The sequence below is a fragment of the Chenopodium album genome, chromosome 8, assembly GCF_948465745.1.
Source record: "Chenopodium album chromosome 8, dcCheAlbu1.1, whole genome shotgun sequence".
NCBI classification, from domain to species: Eukaryota; Viridiplantae; Streptophyta; class Magnoliopsida; order Caryophyllales; family Amaranthaceae; genus Chenopodium; species Chenopodium album.
In genome coordinates, this window is record NC_137841.1 from 6,843,232 (window position 1) to 6,859,641 (window position 16,410).

At 34.6% G+C, this 16,410-nt stretch overlaps 1 pseudogene across 1 annotated transcript; it reads right to left on the bottom strand.

Moving 5' to 3' along the window:
• Positions 1-904: 904 nt before the first annotated feature.
• Positions 905-14,195, bottom strand: LOC145642686 (hyperosmolality-gated Ca2+ permeable channel 2.5-like; annotated as a pseudogene). Its single transcript, XR_014115711.1, has 10 exons — positions 13,893-14,195; positions 11,907-12,047; positions 10,482-10,545; positions 8,470-8,682; positions 7,432-7,626; positions 6,186-6,484; positions 3,683-3,962; positions 3,131-3,409; positions 1,472-1,705; positions 905-1,069 (listed from the first exon to the last, which is right to left on the bottom strand). The product of XR_014115711.1 is annotated as a hyperosmolality-gated Ca2+ permeable channel 2.5-like (transcript).
• Positions 14,196-16,410: the final 2,215 nt, after the last annotated feature.

Sequence of the window (16,410 nt, forward strand, 5' to 3'; positions counted from 1 at the left end):
TAAGGAGTGAATTAAGGAAATATCAATCAATTAAGTCAACATATCCTAAAAAAAAAAGTGTCAACCAATATCGTCAGCACGGCCAAAAACAATAAATATTCTTCAATAATTACTTTCATTGGACTTACAAGTCAATAAAAATAAGATGCTCTTTGTAATAGAATTCACTCAAATAGTCTAAGAGTACAATTTACAACACTTTAATACTAAAATCTCTGATATTATTCATCATCACTCTTCCTTACTAAAAAAATGTCTCTTACTTTGATCTTTGTTCTTTGATTTATTATACTAGTATTATTATAATTCTATTATTTTACTGCTCTTAACTCGTTCATTTGAAAATTGTGTTTATTTTCTTTTAACAGATTTGATTACTAAACCCATTAAAACCTTTAACAAATCGGACGAAAATACTTTCTGAGATTTGTCCTAAACAGGTGGGTCTACTATTATTATAGCCAGTGATAAAGCATTGTCATTGTTGTACAACTAATATGCATACAAACCCAATTGTTACACTTGGAAATGAAATATTATCTATATGGTCAATATGGATATACATGTACAATATCTTCTACAATCAAAATCCTTTAAAAAACTAATCTAATTTATCAGCCTGTCAAAATTGTAATACCTTCTGTGATCCCAAAACCAGAGTAACATGTGAACAGCCAATCGATAAACTATAATCAATCAAGCAACAATACAAGAAAAATACCCAAAAATACCTTAGCTAATGTTCACAAATGACTAAACTTTCTGCTATATCAGTAAATTCTGCTGTGGAAGATAATTATAGTTCTAGCATATCCTACACAATTAGCTACAAAGTCACAGAGCCGAGCAGATTACGACAGAGGTTTTGCAGGCAGTCCAAGATGGGCTCATTTGCTTAATTCAGTTAACAACAGCAAAAGAATTGGACAGGTCACTGAGAAGAGCTTGATCCTTCTTCAGCAAAGCTAACTGGTCTTAAGAAAGGTGGTCGATATGCATCTGCTGCATTATGGGAGTTGATATCCAGATTACTTTCTTTCTCATCGCTCTCATCATTCTCCTTAAGAATCTACAATAGAAAGTTTAATGAGCTTTAACAAAGAAAATTGCAAAGTAATACAGCAGTATCTTTAACCCTTCCCTCTCTTGAAAAAGAGTGGAGCTTTAATGACCACATGGGTGCAAAATATCAAATTTAAATTTTCTAATACAATAAGTATGTATACGCGAACATGAAGCAAATGTTTAAGGTAAGATTCCATAACCATGCGTCCATTCCAACAGCAAAATAAATGGTACAGCATGTGCCTAGTCAAAATGGACCAATTTTATATACTAGTAAAAAAAAAAATCCCAAAGCATAGCTCAATGATCAACTATGTACATAATGCAATTCTATTCCACATCCAAAAAGTGAAAGGACATGGAAATATTGAAGTAACAAATCACTTAAATTGAAATTCACAAGCACCTGGATAGTATGTTGGCTGAAAGACGGAAGAAAGCGGAGCTTGCAATACTCGTTGAACAGTAATGTGAGCACAAGAAGTGGTAATGTGGCAACTGATGCCCCTGGCTTTGACTTCAATCCGAAAAGACCAATCATAGTGATTTGCATGAGAATGAGGGAGAAAAAGATGTAAGAATGAACGTATGGCCAATATTGTCCACTAGTCTCATAAAAAGTTGGATACACATCCTCAATCTGCAACAAGAATAGATTGCAAAATTCCAATTATGCACTTGACTTGAATAGTATTGTAAGAAAAAACATAAAATAATTCATGAAGCTGTTGATTGTTTTCTGATATTCAACCAAAAATCCTTTTCAACACAACAGCATGTCTTGCATATTATATTGATACTTCAATCCTATAACTAGCACTAAAGTCGTCTGTGTGTGTGTGTCCTGTCCTTCATGATTTCTTAAGGATATATACCTCTGCTATGCATTAGCCTGTCTTGTGTTATTGCCTAAGCAATAGCTACTGTACTATTTAGTAGCTTTCTTGCCATAGGCATCAATACTAATGAGTTTTCACTTTTCAGTACATCAGCTTGCTTCATATGTTTTTCTAAATAATCTTACTCAAACTTGAAAATTTTCGGAACCTTTTAATCTCAGGTTGCACCTACAAAGATTGATGAATCATGCAAAGCAGTTCAGAGTTATATCATAGAAACAGCTCTCATGATGTGATGGGTAACATAGTGCAGCTTAGACAAACTGTTTTCTATAAACAAGGTATTCATGAGATCAAATAAACTCTAAGACTAGAGATCTACCAACACTTTGATTCTTATATAGCTTACATTGTGAGAGGCTGAAATTACTTAAGATCATAGAGCCTGTCATCAATGGAAGAAACTAAAAAGATACGATTTACAAATAATGAAAGCTGCTCCAAGTGAATGCTGAGTTCTTATGGCATGCACTCAAAATTGATAAATAAAACACACAAATCCTGTAACAAACTACTACTCTAATTCACAAGCAAGTAGAATAAGCAAGAGATTAAGCAAAAGAAATTGATTTGAGGAATAAAAGGGAGGCTCATTCATTAATAAATGGAAGGTTTCTTACAAGCAGTGGCTTGAGGCCACAAATTTCCAAGAGAGTGACTTTAGGTTACTAGTCTCTCAATTTACTCAATTACACAAAAGCTGCCTATGCCTAGCCATTCTTCCCTTTTTTCATATATATACACTCGTTCGGCAAAAGCTGCCAAACGAATCCCAGCTACCCCCTCCTATACTCTTGTCCTGTGCCCCCTGCAATGTGCTGCTCCACTACCTCCCCCTTTCCTTGTTCATGGCCCTTCTTGCCCCTCCTTATGTAAGTAATTAGCCCACGTGGCTGCACAGCTCCTAGGCTCGGTACAAATCCCCAAATCCCCCCCTCCAAAGGGAAAAGGAGAAAAGGGAAGCAAACCCTTTTCCTTTATATTTTCCCTCATTTCAAGTTTCAACTGATTACCAACTAGGCAGAAAGGGGGAAAAAACAAAGCAAATTGATAATTCAACTCCAGATTTAGCAGCAAAACCATGAACCTTATTTATTAAAAAGACAATTTCTCTTTTCCACTTTTACCTACATTACAGCTAAAAAGAGAAATTTGAACAAACTAACCTGGTTCATGTAGACAGCGTATCCCAAGTATAAGTAGCCAAGCACAAATGGAAGGAGCAAGGGAGCAACAAGTGCATAAACCATGCCAATCAGAAAGCAGAGACAAACAAAAGGGATGACCCTGAAATAAGGCAGAGAATAAACATAAGGAGATCTTTTCTTTCCACGACCAAATGTATGTCTCTTTATGGCATCCCAAACCAGTAGGCCCGCTTGCAGTATTTCTAGTGAGAAACCAGACAGTCCATCAGACAAGATGTATGTTGTGAAAAAATCAGCCTGACAGACAAATTAAGCTTATGAGATGTTCATAATCTACAACATTTAGAGCATACATGTTTGAAATCATTGCATTTTGCAGAGTAGGATACTAGGATTTAATTAAAATTATTATTCATACCTGAAAATAAAACAGTACACCCTCATACCACGCTTTTTGACATCATAAAATAATTTAAGTAAAAAAAATCAAGTAGTGTCAAAATCAAAGGAGAAACATATAACAAAATTCCATAAGAAAGTTGGCATTATAAACTGGTTTGACAACCTTACCTGAGCTGCGACAGCACGAGCCAATCGGCTAGGAAAATCACCTGGATGACTGAAAGATTCTCCAAGTTCATCAAGGAGAGATCCTGATAATAAGGTCAAGAAGAAAACATTGCCAACTAGAAAGTAAAACACCATATTGCAGACTTTCATCTCTGTCTGACTCTTTGAGGGATAGCCTGCTAAGTGAGCCATCCCCAGTATTGAATAAGGAACAACGTAAATAAATCCATTTAGTATAACACTTGGAAGGTACCCTGTTACAACAGATCTTAATCCTGGTCTGCAAAAGAGTTCAAATGTTTAAATTAACCATTCATACAGCATCAGCAATACTGAAAAAATAGGCGAGAAGAAAAAAAAAAAAGGTGCAGTTTACTCAAATTTGCAAATATGAAGTCACAGAAGAATCATAAATCGGACAAAAAAACTATGTCCAAAATAGGTGCGTCCTGTCCAATCAAACATTCATATGAAAAATTTAGATTTTGTATTTATAAATGATCTAAGTTTCATTTACCTCGTCTATTGTCTAGCTGAGCATTACTCTAAAGAAGTTGTTTGTCGACCCAATAAATAAAACAGTAATAGTATAGAATACCAAAAGAAAACAACATAATACATGATTATGTTCCTAATTTTTACAATTGCACTCATAAATCACAAAATTTTTGGCATAGATTTATGACAAATTTAGGATCTTTCACTAATACTTCACTTAAACAAGTCAATCTGTTAACCTATAAAAACAGTTCATTTCAAATTTAGGATTTTTCACAGTTTCACTTATACTTCACCTAGTCATCACAAATAATAAATCAATGACCTTAAATAAACATGCTTCACGTAAATAGAGGAAAACACATTTGTCAATTGACTTATACAAAGCAGACTTCAAAGTTAAGGCGTGGTTTTGAAGAATGGCTAACAAAGACCTAGATTCAAGTAATACTTAACACGAGGAATAATAATGTTTCAGTTAAAAAACGTTGTTACCACATCTAATAAAAAAAAATTCAGTTTCCAACCAAGTGCTCTAGAAAATAGACTCCTGAACAAGAGTTCGTACAAGACTTTAATCAAATCCAAAAGGCTAGAAGATTCTTGAAGACGGGCTTGAGGCTTCTAAATTAACTTTCATAATCTATTAACTAACATGATTTTGCCATAATATTAAAGTGTGAGTTTTACATGTAAGGCCTTTTAATTCAAGTTCAGTAGCTAAATCAACTATATAGAATGATTTATAAACTTAGATATTTTCATTATGTTTAGGTGTGTGAGATTATGTTAGATCCACATATTTGTTTATTTCCTATGGCTTATAGGATTCCTAAGTCTCTAGGTTTATCATCAGTGCTTTGCTTAAAATAAAGGGGTCACATTAATAATTCAAAATTCTGATTTACTGAATTTTGCTTTCATTCAAACTTATGATGCACTAGTTAACAATAGGAGCTATTGCCTTTATAGTGTATCCTTCCATTTGCCCACCATTAATATCACCTATCAACCATCCATCCATACATATCCTAGACATGAAAACTCCAAGGCACCTATCCTTTCTATTCTACAGAAAAACTTGAGGAAAAAAATGGATTCACTTGAAATGGATAAGAAGCTTTCACATCGATATTCTTTACGCCTGAAGTAATAATAATAAATCAATGTTAAATTGTACATGCCTCTCCATTGCTGCAATGAAGCTAAGATTTTAAGTGACAAAAAAAAGATAAACTTAATGGTTTTATTGGGAATAACTATGTTCACCCTATCAAAGTTTTTTTTCATAGATAATATGAAGTTCTCCATAACATAAGGCAGAGACAAAATATGTAACAAGGATCTACCCCCTAAGCCTGCAGATGAAAAAGAAAAGTGGAAATGAAAAACTAAAAACTGTTCTCTGTTACTACATTTGCCAAATCCTTCCTAAGGAGGGGTTGACTGATATTCTAGCATCATAAGTTTTATCTCAAAACTAGAAGAATGGTTCCAAATAATACAAAGTGAATTGACAATAATGGGTCCAAAAATTTTAACCCCCGCTCTTAACCAAACATTAATTCTTACAAGGCTAATTACACCTATATATATGTTACCTAAAATGTTCAGAATCAGACATTGAATATTCTCGCAAAATGCTGCAAGAAAGAAAAAATATAGTATTGGATATTTTTTTTTCACTCGCCACATGGACTAATTTCAACATTATGTTTAGAATTCAATTTGAACGGTCTAACACACACAGTATTACCTAATACTCTGGTTCCCCTTGCAAATTTAACATTTGGAACGCATACTCTTGAACACTTTTGGGCTGAACTATCATAAAGGTCTCATATTCGTTCCACATACTGAAGTGTACTACACATTAAGTAACCCTGATCACAGTCACATTGACATGTGAGACTGTGAGTCTTCCCAAAACAATTGCTATGGATTTTTATACCAATTTCCATATTAAGCTAGTTCATAGATAGCACAATGAAACAAGAATACTCACATTAACTGCACGGCCATAGCTGGAGGGAACCACTTCATCAGCCTTTCAAATTTTGCTATTCCTTGAACAGCTGCTACCGGCACAGCAAAGAAAATTGTAAGAAGTGTTGCAGCAAGATAGAACCCAATTTTGTACAACAGCAACCTCCGAGAAGGGGTTGACAAGTTTTTCCATAACAAATCTCTAGGTTCTGGAGCTTCTTCTGTAATCCACAAGAAAGGATGTGGGTGCTGTTGGGACTGTGCAGCAAGTGCAGCTCCGACCCGAGATTTAAATGTCACAAAAGCAGCAGGCAACTCCTAAAATAAAAAAAAAATTCTTACTGAGCCAAACTTAGCACAACATAAATGGAGGTCATGGACAGGAAAAGGGATTAAGTAAGATAGCTGCTTTCAATTCCATTGTTTAACACAATGTCGGACCCTCGACACTCGGACATGGACAGGACACTTAGACACTCCATTTTAGTTGAAGAAAGGGAAAATTTTCAAAAATACCCGAGTCGGACACTTGGACACGTACCCGTATCGGACATGGATACCCAAGTCCGAGTAACATAAGTCGCATGCAAGGGCACACCAAAAAAAAAAAAGACAGGAATAATCTCAATTTTGGCCATCTATTATTAATCCCAACTTAGAGCATACTCAAAATATTCACAACTAAAGACAGAGTAAGGGCTATTCCGATAATAGTCTGAGGCAGGCAGTGTAAATTTTCATTTGGAAAAATAAAAGAAAAAACCACCTAGTCACCCACTACCTTTATTCCTTTTCATATCTTTTCTATCACTCTCCACCACCACAATCTCTTCATTACTTACATTCTATTCAAGCTCTCTCTACCATCAACAACTCACCATCAAAACCACTCCCTCCTTTGCTCAGAAACCATTTTTTAAAAAAATTAACAGTTTAAAGTAGTGTGGTTAACAAACATTAATGTCTTTAGCCCAAAACATGTACATGCATATGTCTTCATGTTTAAATTTATACTTACATGTATATGATTAAAAGACCAAATGCTTGTGTTTATACATACACAAAGACACACACGCAAAGATACTTCATCACTTATAAATCAGGAAAGGGGGTTGGGAAGATAAAAACTAAAGAGCGTATGCATCTATCTTATCCTACTAGAAAGTATGACCATAAAGGCTCCAAACAAGTTACGATGAACGGCAAACAATAACAATGTCTAAACTTAGTGAATGAATGAAACTGTCACTACAAAGCTAATTTACCATTTTCTGAAGCATAGTTTCATACTGCATACCACTTATAGCACCACATATTCTGCAAAGTTTTTCCTCCAGCAAAGTGATTTTTGAGGCATTTCCTCTCAAAGGTTCAGAAAGTGGATCATTCTGATTAGACTTCCTTCTCATGGACTTCTCTCGCAACCATTGTATCTTTCTTTGTATTAAGGCTGCTTGTTCCTACACAAGACAATGATTATTTGATATACTAATTGTTTTACAAGAAAGAAAAGCCAAATCTATTTCCCATATTAGAACAAGAGTGGTAGCTTGAAGCAACTCAAATGTTATTCATTTGTCCAACTAATTTAACTTTTTTTCCCCTGAGAGTAAATTACATATGATAGGGAGGACATGGCATTTAGGGGTTACATCCCTATTGAACGTCGATCCCTGGTGTACTTGTGATTTAGCCAATTGAATAATATCTTTCCCTAAGATATTTTAATAAGTTCTCTAAGATCAGACACAAAAACAAAAGAAAAAGATTCTTGTAAGGAATATAAGTGATACAAAATTGAGCTAGCCATATTTGATTTCACACCATTGAAAGATAACTCCAGAGAAACCCCAAGAAAGTAATACTGTCCCACAAAGGAAAAAGGAAACAAAAGAAGAAGGAAAAGAGAGAGAGAGAGAGAGAGAGAGAGAGAGAGAGAGAGAGAGAGGGGGGGGGGGGGAGGTCAAACTGTTTGGCATTGATCACCACTCAATAGGCCTCCTAATTAAAACCACATCAAAACTAAATATCAGCTGAAGTAAATCTTAAACGTGGGGGACTAAATATCCGACCATGTGGGATTAAAATCATTAAATACCTCTCTACTTTCTACTTATAAGAAATATTCACAACTAAAATAAAAATGCAAGTCTTATATATATAAATAGCCTACATTAGGCAGGTAGCCAAACACTCTGCAGAAAATGCTGATTCCAAGTCTCATCTATAGGCAGCTGCAAATTGGTGCACAAAGTATAGATATTCAAGAAAATAGCAATTAATGGACGCCTCATAATGCTTACCTGCAGCAAAACAAGATCCCTCCCATCATACAACATTTGATGGGACTGAAAAGCATGTTGATAATGTCTGGTAAAGAAGTGATGTACACTGCATCCATAGCTTTTATGTTCAGGGCAAAGTGGAATTTCTCGAACTAAAACAGTGAAGTGATCTGGTCTATCCTTTAACTTTTGAAGCCATAGAATTCTTTTAGCCAAAATCTCTTTATATTCCTGCATATTAGAAAGGTTTAACGTTAGTCTTGACATCACTGGTTCATAGGTAATTCAAAAATAGAAAAAAGAACATTGTTTTTACGAAATTTTTTCACATTGAGCATGGAAAGTATGTCCCTCTCATAAACCAGGTTTATAACTCCAGTACAGATCTCATCAGTCCCATTACCTTCAAGAGTGGCTGAAAATGTTTCGTTCTGACAAGGTTAAGCTTATACTTCATCCATTTTTAAATTGATGCATCATAGAGAAATGGCACGCAAACCAATAAGAAGGAAAGATAGTGGCGTGATTTACATATTTTCCCATGTGATGAACTTTAACTATGGTGTGGAGAGTTGGTTTCCACTTATTTTGAGGATAAGATACTAAAATAGTAATTGCGCACACAGAACCTTACTAAAAAGAGAGATGATGCATCTATTGTGAAGCATCCCAAACAGGAATATGATGCATCTATTGAGAAGCAGAGAAAGTACCGGAGTATGTAGAAGTGTGAATAATATTATGAGTCACATTGTCAGTTGTCACTCTTGTCAGTATAGTCAATTTTCAACATATCAAATTAGATCTACAACTCATTAGCTCCTCAGATATTAAGCTTAAATTTAGCAAATCCGGAAGTTAGAATTTACATTAGAAAAACTTTCAATAGATTAAGGTGATTAGACCAACACATTCTCACATCTTGATAATTACCCTTGATTAGCCCATATTATGATAGTTAGTTTGAGGTGTGCTAATACAATCTATAAGTGATAGTGCTATTGGAAGCACCTAATAAGCATAACCACATAGAGTTCCCTTTAGTAATTGTTTCTTTCCATGCTAGCAAAAATCACAGAACAAGTCCTATCATTTGATTAGGATGACTGACGTTTCCTTTCTCAAATATTCTTTAGCTAGCAAAAGATTGAACAGAGGAAGATTATCTTTTAAGGAGATTTGTCATCCTCATAATACCTAATTACACTCACTCCACAACTCCTCCCCACCCTCACCCCCCTCAATTCCAGAGGTTGATAAAAATGAATTTAAAAAAAAAAAAAAAAAAAAAAAAAAAAAAAAAAAAAAAAAAAAAAATCAAATGCATACTTTTATTAAGGAAAACATGATAAATTTACATTTTCTAACAACAACAAAATGATCCAGATGTTACTCAAGGTATAACTAAATTCCTCTTAAATTCTTCAATCACCTTCAAAATTCAAAATATATGTCAAATTGTTAGGCTTCGCGATAGAATCAAAAAAATATTTCGCAAAGTGATAGCATGTTTAACAGATTCATTATTTTCCACTTGAAATTTCTCATCTATTTGAGTTAAAATGAATAAGCCCTTAATAAACCTACTTAAATGTGCCTGAACTCTTATATCAAGTTTTCTTTAAACCGTTTCTCTGTAGTGATGAAATACTAAGGCCAATATCCCAGCATTACTGTATCCCAACCCTATGATAATACTAGAAGCAGAAAGAACTAGTTTAGAAATTGAAAGCTGAAAAGGAGGAAGCAGTGCAATAGATTAATAATATTAGCATATTTTTCCACTTTCATGTTTAGGATGCTCTAAGACACCTCTAAGTTAACATGATGATACCAACTCCCAATATAACGGAGGAGAACCTAAATTCTAGATAACTTTGGAATCTATATTATGAACATTTGTCCGTCCAACAAAAGGCAATTACTAGTACTAATCAAGCAATACTCACCTTGTGGTTCCATTTACACACACACACACACACACACACACACACACACACAGAGTGATTGATATTGAGTGCAAAACTCACCTTATACAGCATATACAATCCATACAAGGATATGAGCCATAAGCAAGAAAAGTGGACCCACAGCCTGTTAATAGAAGTAAAAGAGGTTGTGAATATACTTGGAAAATTAACTTTAATGGTTCCAAATCATGAGTATCCAACATCTATGAGGGTATAGTATTATCATAATATTATACATTAAGCTCAACATCACATTCAGAAGCTACCATCAATATAATAAAGTCATTGAGAATGGAGTGATACCAAGCATATCATACAAATTATTAGCCCCAATGACCTGTCACAACACACCAACTAATGGAGGCAAAAGGGGCCAAATGTAGAATCATAAAAAACTTCAACCTTACATGCATAATGTATAATTAATGAAACATAATCTTCCTTATATACTATTATTTCTTCCAGAAAAAAATAAGAAAGACTTAGAACTACACCCCTAGACCCTACCATATCATGTCTAAAGTAGAATATATTGAATTTTCTGGAAAAATCAAAATTGTGCACATTATGCTCAAAATTTATGCACAACAAATTTAAGTCATAATATTTTTTGCACATTTAGTTCAAAAAATATGCACATTCAGTACAAAATATATGCACATAAAAATATAAAATCCTTCTCCTACTAAGGAACTTCTCATTTGACCCTAAATCAATACATATAATGGGATGGGTGGTAAACCGGTGATGGACCAAAATAGATTACCCAAATCCGACCTGCATCCATCACCCACTTTTCCTCCATAATATTTAACTAGGTGATTGGGGTTTTAGATCATCCATTAGATATTTCTATCCCTACGCACTTGTAGTAATGTCCTTAGACAAAGACATGAAGAAGAGTAGCATATTACTATATAATGATATGGCAGCTAATGGGGTGGAAAAAACCCTTATCCATAAAGGATCTTTAAAGTTCAAAAACAGGCCTGCAAGGCTGCAAGTAAAAAAGTGACAAAACAATGCAAGTTACTACCATTTCATAAATACAATTTCCTTACTCTTAAGTCCTCTTTTAAGATATAGAAGAAAATTAAACTCATACTCTATGTCATTGATGCAAAACAATGCAAGTTACTCATTGTATTAAGATTTATGTCTACAACAAGAGTAAGTGAAAAGTTGTAGAGAAAAAAACAAGTAGACTTTTTCAATTTCAGATATAATACTTCGAATTAAGTAGTTTAAAAGAAATGCAGTCCATGATTATCTACAAAGAAAAAGAAACGGCAAAAAACCTGCCAAAAAATAGTACAAAGAAAAAACAGAAGGTGAAAGATAAGTACTACAAAAATCATATGCTAAAATCACCCACAAGCTAAAACCAAGATAATAAGGTAAAAATACTAAGAAGCAGAAATGAAGACAATCAATTACTCTCATACATTATTTTGCCGAAGATGAAGGAGAGCATATATTCTGTACCTATTAGACCCTGCTTGGATATTTGATATGGTAAACGAATTCATGTAATGTGAATGGTTGGACTGTGAGGACTCGGAATAGTAATTGAGTGGAAGAAGTATTAGCAACCCGATCACAGAGCAAACCACAAAAAATCTGATACTGCAAAAAAGCGATCACCGTATAAATAACAATGAAAAGGATGTAATATAATAGTAAAAAGTTTCTTACAAGAATCGAACATTAGAACTAACCGAGTAAGATATACTTCATCAGTTCTATTAATATTGCAACAAGGATGAAATTACGCACCCCAAAGCACATTTTATATGCTAAATATCTATAATTGTGTAAGAGTAAACATTATAAAAAGTTGATATTGTGAAAGTATTTTATGAGACAAATCCAAGAAGATCCCACATGACTATATTTTGCTTAACGTAATAAATCATATTATATGGTCAAACAAGAGTGATAAATAGTGCAAAAAATCCATTGATGCAATATTAATAGAATGGAGGAAGTAATAGAGAAGACATACCATACCTAAAATGTACCCCAAACAATTATGGTTAACACTAGAAACTACACAGCACAAATTATGTAACGCGGAAAACCCTTTAAATTTGACATCATTTCTAACAAGCATATTAGTCCAAAAGCAGATCATAATAATAATCCATAATCCATATTCATTCTTTTAGTAGTACCAAATTACCAAATGTTTCCATAGTAAAATGCTTTTTGTTTGTGTTAAACAAGGAGATCATAGAATCATCATATATCAATATAAGTTTACGATTATATGTTTCATATGAGACAACTAACTCTTACACATCTCCAACAGTTGGCTTTAGGTGTTTGTGGACTAAAAGAAATGAGGTCAGCTGCAAAATATCTGAAGAAGCTCAACTATTCATCACAAAACAGTGAACATATTCAAATAGCAATATTTCCCTGATTACCACCAATAGTTTAGTGTTCATCACTTTATCTAAAAAGATTGTCTCATTCTTTAATTTAGACCTTCTTGTTTTCAACAATCACAATTGGATTTAATGTGAGCTTCACTGACCTGAAATTACATCATTTTTTGGTCAAGACAAAGAGCTTCTTATACTCCACACTCGCAAAACACATCAACCACGATAGATATTTTTATAATGTATTTTTTCACAAAAAAAAAAAAAAAAAAAAAAAAAAAAAAAAAAAAAGTGTTATAAAAGGTGGGTTTTTTTTGCAATTTTTCCTTCATAAAATTTCATTTAAAAACTCACAGCATTGTATTTTATTTTTTTATACATACACCTTCACAAATTTTTTATCTGACTCCAACAAAATAAATAAAAAAATTACTCCGTAATAAAAAAAAAAATCATAAACAAAACTATAGTGAAGAAAATATAATCAAACATATTAGAATAAAGAAAGGGAATTCAAGGCGTTAATTCTCATTCTTAATTTCTTAAATAATTTTCATAACACCTCTTTTAAGTGGAAGTTTAAGGAGATTAATCACCTTGGTTATACTCTTGTAACTCTTATAACCCCTCCTTTTTTATGAGAATATTTAAGGTGATTAATTACCTCCATCATTCTGATTATTCACCTCCCATGACGTTTGATGGGATTCTTCTTCTATACATTTCTATAAATAGAAGATGTCTTTATTATGTTTCATACACTTAAAAAAATACATATAAAACACGAGCTAAACACATACTCTATATTAGGCATAAGTTACTAGTGGAAGTGGTATGTTAACCTTAGGGAACGTGCCGACGAACCCAATTGAGCACCCCAGTTGCGTCGGAATTTCGTTTTCAAGTTGGCGAATTTCACCACACACCGTACTCTTCCTACTTTTGTGAGATCAATTTTTCGGTCTTGCTTAATATTTTTATACTATTTGTAATAGACTACTCATTTATTTACAATAAAACAAACCACTGAAATCCGGAAAAATGTAGCAATGAAATTAAATTATGAAAAAATATAGTAAGATACCCAAATTTGAAAAGACGGATGATAATGAGAGCATCAAGGCCAGAATTGGTGAGAATATCGTCCTCGGAAACACGAAGAGCGCGAGGAATCCACGAAACGGAAGGTAGAAGACGGCGAAACGAGAATCGATCAAACGACAGCGGTTGTTGCTGATGAGAGAGACGACGAGCGTAGTAAATGAAGGAATTGGAAGGTTGTTTCTTGAGAATGGAGAAAATACAGAGGATCGCCATTGCTAAACCTATGTTTATTGCTGCTGATGCTAGAAGACCTTCAGGAGTCATTTTAATGGAGGTTTTTCAGGAGAGAGAAAGTGAAAAGTGAAGAATGAAGATGGAGGTGAATTACTGAATTGAATATTTGATTTGGTTTTTGTTTTGAGTGACATTTCAATTGACACTGCTGTGTATTGCAAGTTTTACGTGGCAGAGTTTTAGAGCGGGAATTTGGGCATTTGCCGTTTTAGCCCTCTACTTTTGCTTACCCATAAGGGAAAGGACCTTGGCGAGATGGTAACTAGTGTTTGATCCGAGCGTAATTCTTGATTTTATCTACTTCCTCCATTATGTATTATGTGCAATATTTTTCAAAAATGAATGTTACACATTATCTGCAACAATCTAAAACTTTGTTCTTAAGGGTCTGTTCTCATTGGCTGAACTCAGCTGAACTGAATTGAGCTGAACTGAACTGAGCTGAACTGAGCTGAACTGAACTGAACTGAATATTTTATAAGAGACGGAAATTAGGAGATGAACTGAACTGAACTGAAATGAATATTTTATAAGAGAAGGAAATTAGGAGATGAACTGAACTGAGTTGAACTGGGCTGAACTGAGCTGAATTGAGCTGAACTGAACTGAACTGAATTGAATTTCAACGTAAGAGAACAGGCCCTAAGTACTCCCTCCGTTCCACAATGATGTTCTTGTTTGGAATCTTTGACTTTTTTAAAAAAGAGAAAATCTTCTAAATTTCTCTTAATCGATAAGAACAAATATAGTCATGTGGGATCTAATTTGATTCGTCTTGGTGAGTAGATTATTAATATCTAACTTTTATAATTTTTGCTAGTGTGAGATTAAAGATATTTACGGTCAAAGATCGGTAAAAATTTGCATCGATTTACGAAACAGGAACATCATTCTGAAACGGATGGAATAATTTTTTTTACATAAAATTACCAATATACCCTTAGTTAACTTTACTAACACATATTAAATGATTAAGATTATATGTTATTAACATATTAATCAAAATTAATTAATCAATTATCTAAACCCATCCCAATCTCTCTCCTCCCTCACAACCACATCAACCACCATTATCACCAACTTTTCTCTCACCTGCCTCGTCGCCGCCACCACCACCACCACCACTTTTCTCTCTCTTCTCTCACAGCCACCACCACCACCACCACTTTTCTCTCTCTTCTCTCACAGCAACGGCCCGAATCCACCCAGCCACAACCCCGAATCCCCCTAGCTCCTCCCCTCCATGTCGCCGCGAAATTCCCCACCCAAGTCGCCTCTGTCGCCCAAACCTGCCCCTGCCGCGCCGAGATCCCGAGAAAAACCCCAATCCCAACCACCCAAACCCTAACATTGCTTCTTTATTTCCTCACTTCGCTCGGAAATCACCGCCGATCGAGTCACCAACCTCATATTCCATGATATAGTCGCCGATCCTCCTCGAAATTGAAATTGATTAGGGTTTGCGGTGGTGAGAGAGTGTGTAAAGGGTGGTTTTGTGGTGGTTGCGAACTGGGTGAACTTGGTTGAGGTGGTTTCAGATCTTGATTGTGTCGGTTTCTGTTCTTAGTTTTTGGTTGCAGTGGTTTCAGATCTTGGTTTTTGGTTGCGGTGGTGAGAGGGAGTCATGGGATAGGGTGGTGGTGGTTCGGGGGAGTGGGTGGATGTTGCTGGTGGTGGATTTTGCTGCTGGTGGCTGGTGGGTGGTGTTGGGGAGAAGCCATGGTAGTTGGAAGTGGTGGGCGGTGACCTTGATTGGTTAATTATCCCACTTCTCTCTCCTATCTTAATCACACACCCTTTCACTTTGTTAATTAACCATTAACAAATTTTGTATTGGGAAACGTGCAACAAGGTTTGTTGCACATAATGCGTTACGGAGGAAGTATAATGGATTTCTTTGGTTTTGTATTGAGTATAAGATGTCACGTTTTATTAAGTTAACATGGTGCTCACAAATCTCTTTACTACTTCTGTTATTATGAAAACTGAGGCCTTATTTGGTTGGATGTGGGAAGTAGAACTTCCCATGAAATCTCAATTCCTATGAAATTGTAATTCCAAGGAATTTCCAAAAACTGTTTGATTGGATGTGGGAATTTTTACTTCTCATGGGAAGTTCCACTTACCTAGGTGTGACTAGGTAAGTTAATTCCTTCATTTTGTGGGAAGTGGAACTTCCTAGGAAGTTTCAATTCCTACATTATTGTCAACCAAACAAACATGTATAAATCCATTTCCTAAGAAATAAAAAATCCCATGAATTT